General features: G+C 42.3%; 1 protein-coding gene across 1 annotated transcript in view; it reads right to left on the reverse strand.

Moving 5' to 3' along the window:
* MAPRE2 (microtubule associated protein RP/EB family member 2) overlaps positions 1–19,357 on the reverse strand; it is a 98,602-nt gene that overhangs the window by 65,520 nt on the left and 13,725 nt on the right. The window contains exon 2 of the mRNA XM_040087864.2: positions 5,885–5,946. The gene's annotated coding sequence lies outside the window, so the exon portion shown is untranslated. The remainder of the gene's footprint in view (positions 1–5,884; positions 5,947–19,357) is intronic.

Raw genomic sequence — 19,357 nt, forward strand, 5'->3', positions numbered from 1 at the left:
TAACACAATACCCTTACTAACCTGAAAGTTTTAGCTTTCTCACTTATTGATGGAAAACAGATTCTTTCCCCTGGCAAATTAATGCTCATTATCATCTTAGTGTTTATGCTAAGTCTTTATTAATAAAATAGCTTTCACACGAAGAGGAAAAATAATTTTCATAGACAGCTTTAATCATGTTACACATATTAGTAGTCTGAATTGAGAAAAAATTAGAATACTTGAAAACTGTGTCACAAAAATTATGTTGCTGACAGACATTCCCTAAGAGGACTTTTGGAGCTTGACCTATTAGACCAAGTTTCCATTAATACTTTGAGCACTTCATTAACCTAGTCCTGCAAGTGCTTTATTTAGACACTAGAACCCTACAGAAGGCTTACATAGGAATTTCTGAAACCCTGAAATTTCAAGTTACCTAAAAAAAGGTCAAGAGTTAAAGCTATCTGGGAGAAAGCTACTCCTGGTATGCTTTAGTGGAACATGCATCTGTTGAGAGGAATACACAGAAATACTGGGTGCTTGGGTAGGAGGAATAAAGGAACAAGAAAACTTTTAAGCAACGTACTGCAGTAAATTTTCCTCATTTAAATCAAATTAACAACTTTTTTTTTTAAATCACACGTAGTAATTATATTAATAGTACCACAACTGCTGCAGCTCAGGTGGGATACCCGCAGAAGTAATACTCTGACTTGATTTTATTTGAATGTAGGGGAGAAATGAAATATAATATAAAGCTCACACCCCTACTCTGAAACAGAGGGAGGGCTATTAAAAATGTACACGTCTCCATTCTGAGCAGACAAGAGCATACAGAAAGTGCATGGTCTTACTGAAAAGATAAACAGCTGGATTTACTTGCTTCCATTAACCAATGACCCACTTGTCAAACATAAGCTGTAGATTTAAAAGAGTGATTATGTGAAGCCTCTTACATTACACAAAAACGATCCTAGCTATGAAATCAGATCAAGCCTGAAAATACTTGAGCACAGTCAATATTGTTCCTCTATACAGACACAGGACAAGGATTAGTTATTTGTTTAAAAACCTGCAACATGATGTAAGGGTGGTTTCCTGCAGTGCTGTTCAGAAGGCATTTATCCCACACATCCCACTCAGGTCATTAGCGGTGTGCCAAATCCAGACCTTTTGTAAGAGGATGAAGTTCTAATGGAAGCCACTGCATAAACCTGAAGATGAGGGCACTGCCAGCTTCCTTCTATGAGGAATGGGTACTGGGAGACTTAAAACTGGTGCTCCCACAGCAAATGGTACCCATGACATATACCTGATCTGATCAGAGAGGATTTTGAACATTGCTGGCAGCTGTGCACACTGGTGGCAGATCTCCAGCTGAGGCTTTTGAGGCTCAAGCCAGTTGCCATTGACTTTGCTCCTGTGCCCCTTTGCACCTCCCATGAAATGCCTGTTCCTGGGCCTGCTCCAGGCTCAGGTAGGAGCAGACATGCAAGATGCTACAGATGATTACAACATTTGGATTTGAGTGCAACAAATTACTAGGTCCCAAGACCTGAAAACCCCTAATTTTGCCACCTTGTACTATAACACAACAGCACCGTCCACAACTGTGGCCTTCTCATACTTGACCTCGTGCTAAACAAGTCTCTAAGAAGGTTGAAGAAGCCATTATTATATGGAACAATTTTACTCTAAGAACAACTTATGTGTTGCTTCTACCTACCCTCATTAGTGTGCTGTGCATTGCCAGTGACTCCCACTTTACTCTGACTCAGTGCATAGGGTGATTTTTCTGCAAGCTGCGGATCATGGAGCAACAGAACTGTATAAGAATCCAAGAAGTCAGCTAATGAGAACCAAAGTTTCCAGCTCCAGTGATTACTGAGAAATATTAAAAAAAATGCTGATACTTGGAGCCTGTCCACCTCTGGCTTTTACTCTGCTGCTGGAGCCCCTGAGCAGCACAGCTCAGTATCCCAATGCCTGCTGTGCAGACACAGGCTTTAGCAGCAGCATGGGAAAAGAGGCCAGGAAAGCTCCCCAGTGCCTACCACACCACAGGACAGGGGCACGTGCAAGATTATGTTTATAAAATCTAGAAACCGCTGTGAAAAATTGCAGTTATTTTTACAGCATCTACGTGCGCTATAAATACTTGATGTGTCTGACAAGGATTAATATTTTTTCAAGGTCCTAAATTTTATGGTTTCTGTTTCTGCCGGAGCAAAAGTGAAATCATTACTTGAATCATCCTTTCATGAACATTCTCCAGCTTCTAAATGAAGCACCATTGATAGGCAAGATGCAGAAGGCAATAAAAGATGACTAGAAACAAGGATATCTTTTTTCATACATATATTATTTTATATTGTCATGGCCTCATCAGTCCTGGCATTAAGTGGCACCATTTTGTAACCTCTGAACAGGCACATTGTGTGTAAAATAATAATAATAATAAAAGGCTTCTAACACTTTGAGTACAAAAGGTACTACTAGTGGCAAGAAAACAGTGCCTTTTCCTCGTTACAGTAGAAAATGAGGTTTCTATTTAATAAAAACCCCAACCACAAGGCTATGTGTTTTTGTAACTGTAAATGTGCGTCAGTGCTGTTGACAGCTTCTGTGTTGGAAAGGATCTCATTAACTCTGAACAAAACCACACGTTATCTTTTTGAAAAGCAAAGTTACATTCCTGATGAATCATCAGCTGCTTTGCTGAGCTCCTGTGGGATAATTTTTTGGTATTGGGTACTGGAAAAATAAATATCACCCCAAAGTTCAGAATATCTTCAGACAGCACCATAAAAGGCTATCCAAGCTACCCAATTCCTAAGTTAAGAAGGGAATTGGGCTGGTGAGTGCACAACCATAAACAAACATTCCATTTGGTTAACTTTGCTCCCTCAGGTTCAGGCTTTAGGGCTCTTGCTTTCTCATGTTGGCTCTATAAAGCATCTGTGTCCTGTGCAGGACTGTCTCCTCAACAGACGTCCTCCACTGCATTTTGGGGGACTTTGTGGTATTTCCACAGAATGAACATGCTCTAAAAGCACTCTGCTCAGCCCAGAAGTTCACCTAGTACACTTTTTTTCAGTCTTTTGACTGAAGTTGCAAGGCATCCCTTAGGAAAGTCAGGTCTTCTTTGGTGGACATTGTGGAAAGCAGTTGAGGGAAACAAGTAGCAGGGAACTGAGTGGGAAACAAAGTGCCCTCATCTAGAAATAGTGTTTATTCTGCATCAGTGCTGGGAAGTAAAGAGAGTGAGCAATTATTTAGTCTGTCTGGTTTGGGTAAGTATGTGCACCCTTCTCAGGAACAACCAGAGAATATCTATGTCTGCAGGGAAGAAAAGAGCTCATACAGACCTTTGTTCAGATCTCCCCTAAACACTTCATGAATTAGCAGTTTATCATACAAACATGTTTTATATACACGTGTAGATGTGTATATATATATGCACACACATTTTAATGTATTTTCTTTCTCTTCCCCTACCTCAAAATAATTGAAATCTAACAGGTAATTTCTGAGCTAATGTTCCAGTAGAAACCAGGTTTGCTTTCCAATGTTAGGATGCATTGTAATTACTTTGATGATTACAATACAATCAAGGAATTGCTACTGCCAAAAGGCCCCTTATCTGCATGTCACGCATGAGAGCACCTAACACAAGGGCTGTAAAATTTCTTGAGTATTCCAATATCCACCTCTCACGTCCATATAACTTAACTCCATGAAAAAATACACCCATTTGTCAGAACGTGACACCTGACCAGAAGGTTTCCTGAGCAAAGACTAGTATATAAATTGTAATAGCTCAGCTAATTCTGCAGCAATATAATGAATCTCTGGCATTAGAAGGCTGATAACTAGATCTTCATTTGGATATATAATAGGCCATAAGGACTAAAGGATTTGAAGAGGAAAGGCTAAACAGTGAGCAGCAATCCATTGGGAACACGCTGGAAAAGTGTCCGTTGCTTTGCAGAAAGGGTTACGCACTGCAGGAAATCTGCGCGCGTCAGATAAGTTTCTGTTAGACAGGTAGCTTGCAGTCTGCTTTTATAAATGTCCACTTGGTGGTTGTGCACTATCTCCATGCTCACAGTTTTCTTTAGATTTCCTGTTGTTTCCGAGCGCTTGTGACAATGCCAGTATAACCGCAGTGACGCTGCTTGACTTTAAGAAGCAGCCTCTACTCCGTGCCAGAGCGGACAACAACGGATGAAAGCCTCCGTGGCTCAGCACAGGGCATTGCCCTGCTGCACTTCCATCTGCAGCACCTTCCCGGGAAGGGGGGCATCCATGGGGGAGAGCATTACATTTTCCTAGTTCTTGCCCTGAGATGCCTCCTGTGGTCTAGATTTATTGTTTCATCCTTGAGGCGTACGAGCCTCAATTATAGGCTGATTGTCCTGAGAATCTCCAAGTATACTTGAGCCCCACATGTCTGCTAATTGCTGTTGAAGTTAGTCTGGCATCTGGTGAATCTGGACTCTGTGGCTCCTTGTTTATCTGTCCCTCTCCTACTCATCTATGTCTGCGCTGGTGAACAATTGCTGATGGTGGCAGTTCTTGTATTTATCATAGAATTTATCCTGAATAATTTCTCACGCCTATCAGGTATCTAGAGAAATCTTTCTGCAAACACGTTTAAGGGTTTTTTTTTGGTTGGTTGGGTTTTTTTGGGTTTTTTTTTCAGGGCATTACATAACCTGGAGCAACCCCCCCCTGTTTCGCAGTAAAGCAAGTCTTTTCACTCTTAGCTGTGAAGCACAAAGTATCACTGCAAACTGAGCTGCCTCCCACATCCGAAGTTCGCATTTATTTACACGCTGTAACAGCTTTGCAAGCATTAGCAGAAACGCTGCAGTATGTTTTGAAAAGGAAAGTTCTTCCTTACACAGCCTGAGCATCATTCCAGTGCCATGCATATGCTTATTACTAGCTACGCGTAAAGAAACCCCACGCCATTGCAAACCACTATTGCTGCGGCACATTCCTTCCGAGGGAGAAGGCAGGAATGGTATCCAGCAGAGCATGGTGAGCGCTGCCAGCGGTGAGCCCGTTCCCACAAGAGGTTTAGTACCAGCTATCCTATGCTCCATTTCGGCAACACCGGCGTTTTTTAACAGCACCGATGCAGCAGAAATGCTACAAGGGCAGCAAACGATGGCAAGTGCAGGAAACGCAGATCCGCTCAGGGCACATCCCTTCTGAAGGCTTTCTAAACATTGCCACCTTGTGGGCCTCCCGTCTGAGATCACTGGTCCTGCCGCTTTCCCCGGGTGACTTCCCGAGCAGACTTCACAGACGCCAAGCTGGATGGTTGAAGTTAAACTCCCATAGTTGGGGATTTAAAAAGGGACAGCGCCTTGCAAATTCTGTGTGGCATTGATTACTAACTCTGTACTTGTGCTTCGTGTAATTTGCTCTCTTTCCACTTAACGTTATGATGGCAGCGCTAATAAAGTGCAGAAGAGCTAACATTTAACAAAACAAAAATGAGGGGGGATACAATTTCTCAAATCTCCCAAGCAGAAGGAGAAGTCAGATTCATTGTTCACCTCTAGGTTTGTTATTATTTTTAATTCCTTTCTGCCACCATTTCCTTCTTATACCAGTTAAAAAAAAAAAAAAAAAAAAAAAAAAAAACAAAAAAAAAACAAACAAAGACAAAAATGAAAAAAACACCCAACAAATTACTTATTACATTTATTATAAAATATCTGTGGCCTCTCATTTAGCTTTCATCAGTTTTATTTCATGATTATTACATAGTCAAAGATGATGGAAAGCAGTATTACTTGTTATTGGTACCAAGCTTATCTAGCCACTGCCTTACAGACATCAAACACAAATTCTTGAGTAAAAATCACAAATGCACAAACATACTTACTTTGAGCATCCAAACACTTTCCCTGGCTGCCGGCTTGAATTGTTCCTTGCAGCAATTTGGCACTGGAAAGAAAACATGAAACCTTTAGTTCAACTACCAAATAGGAGTGGGAAAAAAAAAAATAAAAAAAAATAAAATTCACTGGATGGTCTTTGTCTGTATTGGTTGAGCAGTGATGCAATAGTCGTATGCTGAAAATTGAAATGGGTAGAAATCCTTCATTACAATGCCCTAATTCAGCTGTGTTGACAATGGCTCAGTGTCTAACACATCTGCACAACAATCAGATGCCCCCCCCACCCCGATATAGTAGCAGGTCTATGAGCTCCCTTATGCAGAGCTGCATTTAGAGTTTATTCATGATTTCCAGGCACACTGGTCTTCCTTCATCCAACCAGGCTTCTTCTGAGCCCAGGCAATCAGTTGTGACTGTTGTGTCATGCAACTGGAGCCTTGCTGCACTTGCCTGAACAGCTTTGCAGAGGGAAAAAAAATCTGCCATTGAAAAGCACAGTCACTGTAATCCAGGAAAGCCTTGTGTTTTTGCCAATACAGTGCAAAAACGCTGGCAGGCCTTTGAAGTGTCTCACTTAACAATGAAATCATGGTGCTGCCCCCTTGTAGCAGCCACATTAAGGCCTATTCCCTCCTGTGTTCCTGGAGGGAATTGCCTACAAATGCTAAATTTGTCCTCACATCCATTCTCTCAAGTGGTACATTACAGACTACAGAAACATAAGATGGAGCCACCATACATGGGTTTTACTTTGTGCCCTGAATTATTACATACTATGGTTATGTGGCTACGTTTCTTAATTTGACTCCTCAGTCAGCAGGAAATATCATTCCTAGCAGGTAAATAATGGTTCACAGTCAGACCAGGGCTCTGGTTATTGCTTGTTTTGCATTCCTAGTCAACTAGTTGAGACAGCCCAGCAGGGAGGAGTATTCCAAAGACATCTATCTCTGCAGAACAGCATGAAACTACACCAAATAGGATCCCAGGGGTACTCAGATTGCAGCAGGGACCAAGGGATGTAAGGAGTTCCCACAGGTGAATTTATATTCATCAAAACCCCTGTTTTAAGAGGATGAAAACATTAAGCAATCCTCACTATAACTCACTATCATCTGGAAAAGGTAAACAGACCTTTAAAGATGGCTTGTCTAAAGGATTGGATCCCAGCTCCAGAAGCTGTGACTCATCCTGGCAGAGAACTTAGGAAGGCTGCTAGCAAACTGGAAGGCTGAAGTTACCTTAAAGCCAAACCAGGACGGGAATTAGCTATTAAACATGTTATTGTTTCATTTCTTTGAATCTCTCCAAGCCTCTTAAGCTTTGCTTTTCAATGTACTCTTTTCCCTACACTTGTTTAATGTGGGAAGTGATTCCAGCACAGCTGACATACCTCAGGCATCCTATTGGCAAAGGAACAGCAAATCTATCATGGCATATTGGCTTTTGCCCAAGTAGTGCCCCCTCTGAAGTTAAGCTGGGATCTGACAGCACTACTCCAACAAGAATGTCCCATCCTTACAAGTTTGGACAATGGTTAGAAGAAGACATCTCCCACCATGAGGTGTTGACCAGAACTTCCAACAGGCAGCAGCAGTGGAGAGACCTAGTGATCCCATTAGAAATATGACACTCAATTTACTCATGGAATGTTTTCCATACTATATTTTCTGAAGAGTGTGATATTTATGGCGTGTTGAAGACAGAGGTACCTACTTAATTGTCTTCAGTACGTTAGACCTCAGTTTGAGTGGGATTTGAGTAATACCACCACACTGAACTTCATTCAGATTGTCTCAAATAAAAAAAAATCCTCATAGCACAGGTTCCTAAATCTTGGAAGCCGGTTCTGCTGATGCTTGCACAGGTCAGGCCAAAGAGGTACATCTCAGCAACAGCTCCTGCCTTTGTGCTGGCAAGCAGGTACTCACCTGAGCTGCAGGGAGCAGTGCAATCGCTGCGGCCAGATGAGATAATTGGCAGCTGCTGCTGTGTGCAGCACCACTGCCAGGTCTCCACCTGCTCCATGAGCCATGCCAACACCTCAACCCGTCCTTCTGGCTTGAGATGTCGCAGCAGCACCCAGGCAAGGGAGTGGTAGGAAACTCCGGATCATTAAGGCGGAATTTGATTTAGGTGGACAAAGGAATGCAGCAGAGGTTCTAGTTAGTGGGTGTGAGGAAGGTAAGGACGGAGAGCTGGAGTCTCCTTTGAAAAGGTGGAGGGATAAGGATGTGCAATGAGGACAAGGAGAAAAGGATGCCATGTCCTTTTCCTTCATAGCAGGCCACGTAGAGCTCTCAGCTGCAGACAGCGGCATCACATCACCACTCTACAAAAGCCAGCAAGCTCAATTCAATTCCTCAAAACTCTGCAACACACACAGGCTGAACTGATTTTAAAGTAGGTTCCCATCTCCCAAAAAGTCACCTATCAATACACCTAAAGAAATTCCTTCTTCCACATTGGAAAATATAGGCAAAAGGGGTAAAATACAAGAGGATGAAGATGTAGAGGATCAGGAAAATGGAAAAGACCTTAAGATACAGAAAAAAAAAATTAAGATCATTTTAAAGAGTAGTTTCAGAAAATCCTATGTAGTAAAACAGATAAATATGGTTACGCTTTTTTGTTTTTTTCAAGGCAGAAATTTATGATTTGCCCTATGTTATTGTAATGCAAATATTTGCAGCTATGTGCAAAGTTACCTGTAGCTGCAAGTTCCCCATATTAAATGATCCATTTCCCTGATGAGCAAATTACATCGTGGGAAACAGACCAATGTTTATCATAAAATGCTTTTGAGTTTAGCTGTTATTAAAAGAATTGAGTAGCTTTTATTAGTAGGCAGCGACTGTTCACATGGTGCATTCACCACTCCCCATCCCACAAGCCCTTGTTCCATCCCACTACGGCTACAGTCGGGAAGCGAAACCCAGGTGGGGGTCAGACCAGTGGGCCACTAGCTTCCAGAGAATCCCTCAGGGGTCCCTTCCCTTCCTTCACCAGCTGTGTACACAGCTCTGTAGCCTACATTTGCCTTCAGATGCTGCTGTGTTACATACCCTGACTGATACTAAGGAGTGCTAGTGGGGGCCTCGAGCAGGTTTGGCAAACTTTTATGGTTCAGAGTTTATGGAATCTTGGGGGGGGGGGGGTCCAGTGGATTCATCAGAACTGCTGTTTTCCAGGGCTTAGGTCATCTCAAGAGGACTTCACTTGGTCCCTCTCAGCGTGTATTCTTTCTCCCTGTGCACACTAGCTATTCCTGCACCCACAACGCTGAACCTACTGACACAGCCTGATGCAGAAGGGGCTTCTGTAATAACACCCCTTGAAAAGCTGTAAAACACTGAATTTAATTTGAATGAATATCGACCAACCCCCCCAAAACAAACAAACAAAAAACAAAACAAAAAACCAACCCACCAACAACAAACCCCCACCCAACCCCCCCCCCCCCCCCCCCCCCCCCCAAACAACCAACCTAAAAACCATCCCAAACAAAAGAGGAATTGGGAAAGAGGAATATGAGAATTCAAGTAGAAAGCAAAGCAACTAAATGGCAGAAGAACTTACATCAGAGAATCTCTAGTAAACAAGGAACCACTGCATCCAGAAACACATCCTACAATTGTAATATGAAAAGCAGTACCCATAGTTTTTAGTTTGAAGGACCAAGGAGGAAAAGCTGGGACAGAATGTAATTAAAGTGATTTAAATCAAATATGTTCTAGTTCAAAACTTTGTCTCCAGAAACTCTGTTTCCCCTGTGGGCACTGAGCCCTGTTTTCTGCTACTGTCTTTCTGTGTACTGGATACTTTCTTCCATACTGCACAGATCTGTTTCATTCCCCCTGCCAAAGCCTGGAAATGCGATGTTGCGTGAAAACAATTTGTAATATAGGCTGACAGTCACTGATTATTGCCTCAAATATCCTCAGTAGTTACAGAAAAAAAACTTCAAAACCAACTTATTTTTAGCAACTGAAGGAATTCAAGCAACCCCATGTGGCTGCTATCCAGGCATTTACTGAGTGGAGAATAGCTTGACAAATTACAGAAATGGACAAACTCAGAGTATAAATCAGAAAACCATGTATATCACTATTTACATATGCTTTCCCATTGAAAAGATGAACAGAAACATTAATTTTACAGCTTCCAGTGTCGCAGGAAAGAACGACTGTTTTTATGAGCTGTGCATGAATCACAAAAACCAAAACAACCCCCCCCATCTACTTCACAGTTTGGCAGATTTCTCAACTTGCTGGTAACTAACAGCCCAGCCCTATGCTGTCTCACCCTTCCTGAGTAATTCCTCCACATCTGCTCAGGGCTCGGCTCTGTGGCACTGCAGGGAAGGCACAAAGGCAAAGACCCAAAGCAAAGAAGTCAAGAAACAGAGCTGAGTTTAATACTATCTCCAGCTTCAAAACTACAAGGAACCCACGGTGGGTCTGACCCAGGGTGCTTCACAAGGAGGGCAGTCCCAGAAGATGCGAGATGCTGATACCGAGCGCTTCCCACCTCTTTTGCTCTTCCCATTCCAAACACGGATTTGTCCCAGCAGTTCTGCTTCTCTCCAGTGCTCTGATTTCAAGTGATCGACTGGCACGAAAAAGGTCCTGGAGATTTCTTATAAGACTCTGTTCCCTCCCTCTCATTTACAAAGCAAACAAAATTTTTTTGGTCATTTACATATAAAGTAAATCCAAGCATGTCCTACTTAGCAACTTTGTAGGAAAGAACATGCATCCTTTCTCAGGAAAACTTTTACGCTATTTGGGAAGCCTGTAGATTTTTCTTCCTATAGACCAGGAAACCAATCCGTGTCATTTCTGCTATCCTCTCCTGTCTCCCCTCAACTTCTTGTAAGGGGGAATTTCCATGATCCAAGTGACTTGCAGGCACTGCTGGGTTCAAAGCCAACTACAGTGTGACACCTACATTTTTGCAGCAGCCTCCCTGTCCTATGAATAAATCCCTTCACTGCCTTCCTGCTCAGAAACTCTGAGATGCGGTAATTATCTTCCAACTTGGAAAGGTTGTAACAGAGCTCAGTTTGTGTGATTTTACTTAGCTAGTGTGACAGATTTGGCAAACCCTTTTTTTGCATGACAAGCAATGCCAAACCAGTATATCCAGCAGTAGGTGGCAGACCTAATAGGATGACCAGAGGAGACTGTGTATTTATCATTCTTTGTATTTAGCAGTAGACTAAATCTCACAAATCTCAAAAAAAAAAAAAAAAAAAAAAAAAAAAAAAAAAAAAAAAAATCTTTCTCTTTGCTCCATTTGGAGAAAACAATCTTCCTTCAGTTATTTGAGGCATCCTTTTCTTGAAAATTTAGTTCAGAGTCATTGATGTCTGCATTTCAATTTCTATCATGCAACTAAAAGTCTGTCCCACTTGGCACTGTCAGTGCCTGTGTCTGTTGGCTTCTACATCCAACACAGCCACCAATTTTGTGTGGTGCATGTCTGCAGTTTGCACATCGGACTGCAGTTTGCTATTGATGCACTTTTGTATATACTCATGTATTATGGGTGGTTTGGGGTGGGGTTTTTTGTGGGTTTTTTTTTTGGGGGGGGGTTGTTTTGTTTTGGTTATTTTTTTCTGGTAGTCATTACATCGTCTTACAGAAAGCACTTGGTTTAAAAATAACTAGAGTTGATCGGGTTTCTGCTTAGTTTCATGCACTAGAAAAATTTAACACATTTCTTTTTAATATTTCCTTATAAACAAAGTTATACTGCGATGATGCATGTTTTATAGTGAGGCAAGAAAAGCCAGCACTGACTAAGGTTTCCCATTAAAAAGAATTTGGCAATAATATTGCCTTAAGGCATTCCAGCCCTAACTGTTTGCTTCTTATTTATGTCTCTGGGCTGCCCTGCAGTTTTGCTAGAACTCTGAATCCCATCCACTCTGAAGCAGAAACAAAAAGCGATCTAATGTCAAAGACACATTTTTTTTCTTTTTTTTCCACATTTAGAAAACTAAATCTGGGACAGTGCCTGGTTTTTACAGTATACAGCAAGGCCCCATCAACCCTTGGGATGCCACCACTGGGAGAACAGGATCTGTCTCACTGGCTGGTATTACTGGCCAGAAACAGGCATAGGGAATAACTCCAAGAAGTGGGATGGAATATCAAGCTGTGAAAGCAGACACAGACTCCTCAGATATGGCCTAAAGAGTAGGGGGTACACAGAGCTAAGGGTGCACACAGCAGCTTTCCCCTGTTCAATGAGGAGGGAGTACAGCCAGCAGCAGCCACTCTGGTCCAGGTCAACTCACCACCAGCCTCCAGATTTATCATTTCCTATGGATCTTATAGACTAATCATCAACTTAGAGTTAAAAAGAAAGTTCAAGGGAAAAGCATTAAAATATACATTCAAAAGAAAAAAAAAAAAAAAAAAAAAAAACAAACACCCCCCCCCCCCAAAAAAAACCACCAAAAACAAACAACAAACAAACAAGCACAAAAAACCCACCAAAAACAAAACAAAACAAAAAAAAAGAAGGGAAAAAACCCCCAAACCACCTGTCTTTATATTCTGACCTGAGCCATTTTCTGAAGTTCTTTTAAAACAGCAAATCCTGAAGTTAACATGAGGAGTCCTGGTGGCATAATAATATGCTGAATTACCCAAGCTGACATTCTTTGAAAACAAGCCTGCTGAACAAGCACAGTAGGAAGTGCCCAAAGATAACTTCCATAGGAATGTTATGCAGCGTCTGGGGGACTCTCAAAATTGCTTCAGGGATATAAAATGTACCAGCTTCAGCACCAGGAAAACATTTAGAAGAGCAAGTTGGTTTAAAAGACAGATGTTTTAACTCAAGAAGTAACTTATGCCTGAGAAAAATGCAGGTGTATCAGTTCGGTTGCCTGAGATTAAATGGGCTGAATCCCCCACTATTTTGGGATTAGTTTTTCAGATCTCTCTTTACAGTGAGTGAAGAAAATTTAGCAGAGAACATTCAGCAAAAATCCTTTAGGTGTCTAGACAGAGGGGGATAAATGCTCCTACCAACTCTGTTTTAACCTAGTGCTTTCCTATGAGCACTTTGCCTAGAAATTCTCTAAACTTACCAACTGGTGGTCTTTGCTAAGTTACAGATTTCAGAAACTTCCTTTAAGAAGTAAAAAAGTTCTCCAAAACAGTGCAAGATTCACTGTTTGTGCATATATCACACCAGGAAAGACATGAGGACAACAGGTCAGGAAAGCAAGTATGCAAATTCTTGCCCCAGGGAAGGAATGACCCCGCTGGGTGCCAGCTAGCTGGAGACAAACTTCAGAGAAAGAAAAAAAAATATCTGAGGGGCCTCGGTGGACAACAAATTGAAAAAGGCTCAGCAGAATGTCCTTGCAGAAAAGGAAGGCAGCTCTACATTGGGCTAGGCTTGCAGATCCAGGGCAGTAATTACTGAACTCGGGGCTTGCGAAAGCACAGTACTCGTGTAAGGGGAGCCACAAACCAGTGACAGACACGCTGGAGCCCAGCCTACCATACCAAGATAGTTCTGGAGATGGAGTGTGTGATACAGGAGAGGCTGAGAGAGTTGGGTTTGCCCAGCCTGAACACGAGAAGGTTTAAGGTGTGTGGGGGATGTATGACTGCAGCCCTTGGCTGCTTAAGGAGAGGGTGTAGGGAAGATGGAGCCAGGATGTTCTCAAAGGCACACAGACACAGCAAGAGGCAACAGGCAAGTTTCAACAGGGAAAATCCTGATTACATGTTAGGAAAAGTGTTTTCATCATGAGAGTGGTTGAACACTTGGTCCAGTGAGGCTGGAAAATCTGAATGTTTGAGATACTCAGAACTCAACAAGTTCCTGAGCAACTCCATCTGTTCGGGACAGCTCTGAACAGGAGTGGACAAGATTATCTCTTTCAACCAGTATCATCCAGTGATTCCATGTAGAAGTATCATCACTGCAGGCTGCTTGTTGCCTGCTTGCCTTACCCAGGAAAGAGAGAGTGTATGAAATGCCATCTCAGCCCTCTTAACAGTTCTACCATCTTTCTCTGCCTTAAATTGCTGAACAGAAAAAGGGGAGCAACTCAAAGATGTAAAGACATATTCCAGTATCTGTGGCAATAGTTAAAGCAGCTCAGGTTTTGTAACTTGATTTTCATTTCAGTCCTTAGAAATCTAAATATAGAAATATATTTATAATAAATAATATTTAATACATAAATCTAAACCCAAAAGCTTTTTCTCTTTACACCAGTGGTGAAGCAGGTAAGAGTTCTTGAACTCCTGTCTTACGTGAGCAGAATGGGTAACTGGCAGTCAATTATGTCTGTAAAAACCTATGAAGGCTTTAAGGCTATAGTTTGTAGAAATGTCCTGTGAGCCTCTGATTAGGTAAGGTGCTCATGTGGCAGCTGATGGGACATGTAGCATCACCTCATTTGTCCTGCATAGGTCATCACAGGTGCTCCCATAAACCCAAAGACAAAGAGGTCTGTCCTTTACATCTAACCAATCCCAGCTATCCAGTTTCCCTAGGTGGAATGCAGGAATCACCTTTCCATAGATCCACAGCGTGACAATCATCCCTGGGTTCCCACCTCTGCTGAAAGGACCATGTTACTCTTTCACACCACTTAATCGGTGGAGAAAGTTGGGCAGGGGGGCCCAGTGACATTGTCACAGCCCAGTGATCATGAGACACTGGGGGGTCTTAAGCCTTCTCCAACCTGCTAAGGGGCAGATCCCCTCTAGTATCTTATGTTTTGAGTCAAACCTTCAGCCCTCCTCGTCTACAAGGTGGAGGAACAGCCCACCAACACTTCACAGTCTTCCATACATATTCTGACTGAAAGCAGGAGGTGATGGCTGTGCTTGGCACAGGTAACAAAATCTGGGGATTTGATAGGATTGGATCTCTTGGGGGAGTAGGCAGAGAAGTACAGCTTGGTATTTATTCATGTTTCAAAGCAGTGAGTGCTGGTTTGCTTACCCTACCCAGGTGCAGTACAGCTGATCACTAAGAGAACTTCACTGACCAATATAACAGCTACCTATACTCTCACTGAGGACCAGAAACCTGCACTTGCAAAAGGTCTGTCAGGAGGTGGGGGCCTCCTGCCTGCAAAATGGAAAAGCTAAATCCTCCTGAAGCTTGAGGACACTTGCATTGTGGTAATGATTCCACAAAAGTAATTAGAGCTAAAACTTCAAACCTGTGTATTTGACAAAGAGAGCACAGAACCAGCTGACCTTTTTTGGGATCTTGGGTGTATGTAGAGCCGGAAGTTTCCACATAAAGGGTAACTAAAAAAAAGCCATGGAGGGGTTCTTCAGGGCAGGACTGTATAAGAAAACTGCATAAATACCTTTTACTCTTTCAGCTACAATGGCATTGCTACCTGATCACAGCTTGTGAATTTCAAGTTGAAGGAAAAATATTCCAGTCTGTGAGATGAGAGTGACAGCTTGTTACCTTATTCAAGTACTCCATGATATGACACAACAAAGCAGGTCCTATGGGAGGGAGTTCAAAAGATGGATTGCTAAGCCTCAACCCCTCAAGTTAATTTTGCTCTGTTCTGAAAGGATAGCCTGCATTTGAATTCTACCATATCAGAAATTTTTGGGCTGCATTACTGAGCTGCAATATTTCCTCCAAGAAGCTGCAGTACAAAAGTCACATGAATTATTGTTTCTTCATGTTGTTCTGCAGACAAGAGCCACGGGACACAGTGGACCAGTCCACTAACATGAACACTTGCAACACTTACTCATTAGGAAAAAAGCTAATTAGGAAGTTTTCAAGTAATTTTACACTATCAGGTTGAATTTAAACTTCCACAACACTCTGCTCTGCAAAGCTTTTCCTTCAGCACACTGTGTGTAAGCACTGATTTGGAAGAGCACTAAACTAATTTAAATAGTATACACAATTTAAGTGTAGATACTTTGCTCACTGCCTTTCCCAGACACGTTTTTGTTTGTTGGCCAAACCAATCAAGAAAAGTCATCACTTAACTGAAGAAACAGCTACTTTGGATTGATTTGTCATTTACAAGCACTATTTCCCTTATAGATTCATACAAGAGCCAATATTTCACATTTAGAAGACAAAGGATTTTTTCTTAGATTAGCAGAACTGGTGTTTGGGAGGGCTTGGTTTTGTTTGTATCCTCCTTTCATAAACCTGTCAGTACAGCAGATTCTGTGCAGAATAACAAGTCTTACTGTTTCTTCTCAGGCACATGCAATCTGCCCTTGAGAACCCAGCCCCTGCTGCAGATAAACTCTCTTCAAACTGTGACACTTGCTGTAGCAGCAGCCTCTCAGTAGCTGTTTTTCTTTGGAATGACCAGAGTGTCCTTCAGCTGAGCCTGAAAGAACAATTGGCACATCTCCTGCCTTCCATAAACTCACACTCTTTGCATCAAAGGCTTCTGAGATGGCAGCTATCAGGTATTTTCAGTCACGATTGCTCCAGTGAAGTGCTAGATATAAAATGTATGTACAAAAGGTGAACGTGCATTTCGGGGCTCTAAATAAAACTTGTGAAAACACAATCCTTATTTCCCAGGTACGAACTCATTTAACAAAGCCTTTCTGTTTTCATCAAGATTAGTCAGCTACTGAAAGTCCCCATAACAAGATATTACTGAACTGAACATGCCCAAGGTGAATCAAGGTAGTAACTCGTGGAACAAATGAGCAGCTGCACAGTGTCTGCAGCTGAAGCATCCAGCATCAGCTGAAAGCAGCTCTGTCTCTCCCAAGCCAGTGAGCAATTTTATGCATGCTGGTGCTATAAGACCATTTTTTCTCCCTCTTCAGTAATTAGATTGCTTATTAACTCAACGTAGCAAAAATCCAAGACTCAACCTATTTTTTTCCCATAAGATTGATTTTCCTGCAGGGCCTATCTCAGAGTCTGCTGCACTCCGCTGCAACGCTCTTACGCCCTTCCATTCCTGGTCAAAACACGCCACACCTTCCACATGAGTCAACAGAGCAGGGCAGCATCTCCAGCAGCAAGCAGGGAGGGAGCTGGGAGGAGAGCCTGGCTGTGAAAATACAGTTTATCCTTCAGCAGTGGGCAGGATGCTCGGAGAAATGCAGCCTTGGTCAAAAATATTGCTAGGGGAATGTGACAAGCTGCACTTGAGCTTGAAGTCACCGGATCAGGCAAGGTCACTTCTGGTGAAATACTCACAGGGATAAATTCCAAGTCACCCAGATAGTTAGCTAGCCTACGCAAGACAGCTGGAAGTCTTTACAACACTCTCAAATGACACTGTTTGGCACCTTATCAAACCAAATGCCTTTTGCCTGCCGAGGGCACAAGCACATCATTTTACTTCAGGGGCGTTCTGTTTTCCCTCGGCGTGACGTGTTGGTTGTGAGAAACTGCTGAATCCAAGATGAGATGTCAGGGTTCAGCTTTCCCACTCCTGTTTGATGACAAATTGATGCTGAAGTTTAATTTCCAAAATATGAACATTATCAATTTATTCTGACACACAAGACATGTAAAGAAAAGTACAACTGAACTTGTCCCAACTTTAACCAGGTGCAGTATTTTTTTCCCAGTAACACTCCTGCTTTCCTTATTCAGTAGAGATGCTTACAGCCTTTCTTGTTTGAAGAGCTGTGTTCTTTCCCCTACTATTCCATGCAGAAAAACAGGATGTTCAAGGCAATGTAACACGTCTCTGACACTAAGAATTCAGTAAGTCCAGGAACACAAGTTACTGCTTCTTTCATAGTCTTTTTCTTTTAAGCTGGAACAAGGCCATGGATTTGTCACTCCCCATCCCAGAGAAATGGCCCTGTCTGTGCTTGATACCAGCAGAAAGGCATCCTGTAGCATGGTAAGAGAATCCAGCTCAAAGAGGTTTTATGTTTATACACACACACAGAGCTATTTATTTAACTGCTGTGAGGGCACTCCAGGGGGTGAGCTGGGAGTGAAACCTCTCCGTGTCCGACGTGATGCACAAGTGGACAATGGGAGATGCCTGAGCAAAGTACTGGGCTTGTGCCAGCCACTTGAACCAAAAGGCAAACCCAACAAGAGGTGGAAATAAACTGGAGACAGCACAAAATTTCTTCAACTTCAGAAGCCACAGAATTAGACAACTAGAAAAGATATGAGGGAAGGACCTCCTGCACAGGATACACAGGGCATGGAAGGCATATATTATAAAGGAACTTTAGATTATATTATATATTATATAAGAGCTATACTAGATTATATAATTATAAATACGTAATTATATATATTATTAAGAGGTCACCTACCAGACTTCCCTCCTGTTGGTAAGTGTTTTTCTTCTCCCATTTATTTTTATGTTCTAATAAAATCAGTTTCGTGGGCTGGAAGCCCTTAACACCTCACTTAAGCTCATATAAAGGAGTGTGTGGTTCCCCCACGAAGCTCAGGCCCTGCTGCAGCACCCTGCAAGCACACAGGCTGACACCCAGCTCTCACTGAGTGGGCTCTCCAGCACCATCCAGGACCAGCCCATCTGCTTACAGTGATGAACAGAGCAGAAATGCCTTTCAGTTTTTCCTCAGACATAATCCTGAACAAAACTTTACTTGCAATTTCAAGTTTTAAATAGTTTCATGAAGAAAAAACCAAACAAACAAACAAACAAACCCCACACATAAACACCACACTGTACAGCAGGACATACACAGGAAGCTCAGAGGCCCTATATCCTGTATCACCAATCTCAGTGGATTTAAGTGAGTTACAGTTAGGCTACTACAGAAGAGACACATTTTATTAATGATTTATTACGTATCACTGAAACCAATAAAACCTGAAATAAGACCTTCACTGTCACGGATCAGAGGGCAGCACTTCAAATTTCTTGCAGTAGCGCCCAGTGAATGCTGCAACAAAGCATCATCAATCCCTCTGTGCCACATTGTTTTACAGGACGGAACTGTACCAGTAGCTCCGCGTTCCTTTCAAGGGGGACGAGAGATATCGCTGCCATCCGTCAGACAAACGTTTCTTGTTGGTCTGCTCCACAGCTACAGAATAAGTTCCCTGTCATCTGAAAAGCCCATCACAGGATTTCTGCATCTGGTTTTTCGACCATGATCACATGTTGCCTGTATCCCCCGCAGCCCAGTGGAAGATTTTTGCTGCAGCAGAGACAATACATCATCCTGAAGCCATACACAGGATACTGAGCACATCCCTTACCTGATGCGGCCTTCAAGCATTCTACAAACACACCTCAAAAACTTTGTTTCGGGCCAAGTGGCATCTGACTGGCAGTTATATTTCTTTCTCAGTTTATTATTTAGATCCCAGTTACCCAAGGAGAGTTTATATTGCATACCAAGTCCTTTGCAGCTCCCCTTCCAGCTTACACAAAGGAGCTGAATTTCAGTCTTCTTCCTTGTGTTGGGAATTGTTGCCTACATGCATGGCTGTCAGGTGGATAAAAC

The sequence above is a fragment of the Hirundo rustica genome, chromosome 1 (assembly GCF_015227805.2).
Source record: "Hirundo rustica isolate bHirRus1 chromosome 1, bHirRus1.pri.v3, whole genome shotgun sequence".
Taxonomy (NCBI): domain Eukaryota; kingdom Metazoa; phylum Chordata; class Aves; order Passeriformes; family Hirundinidae; genus Hirundo; species Hirundo rustica.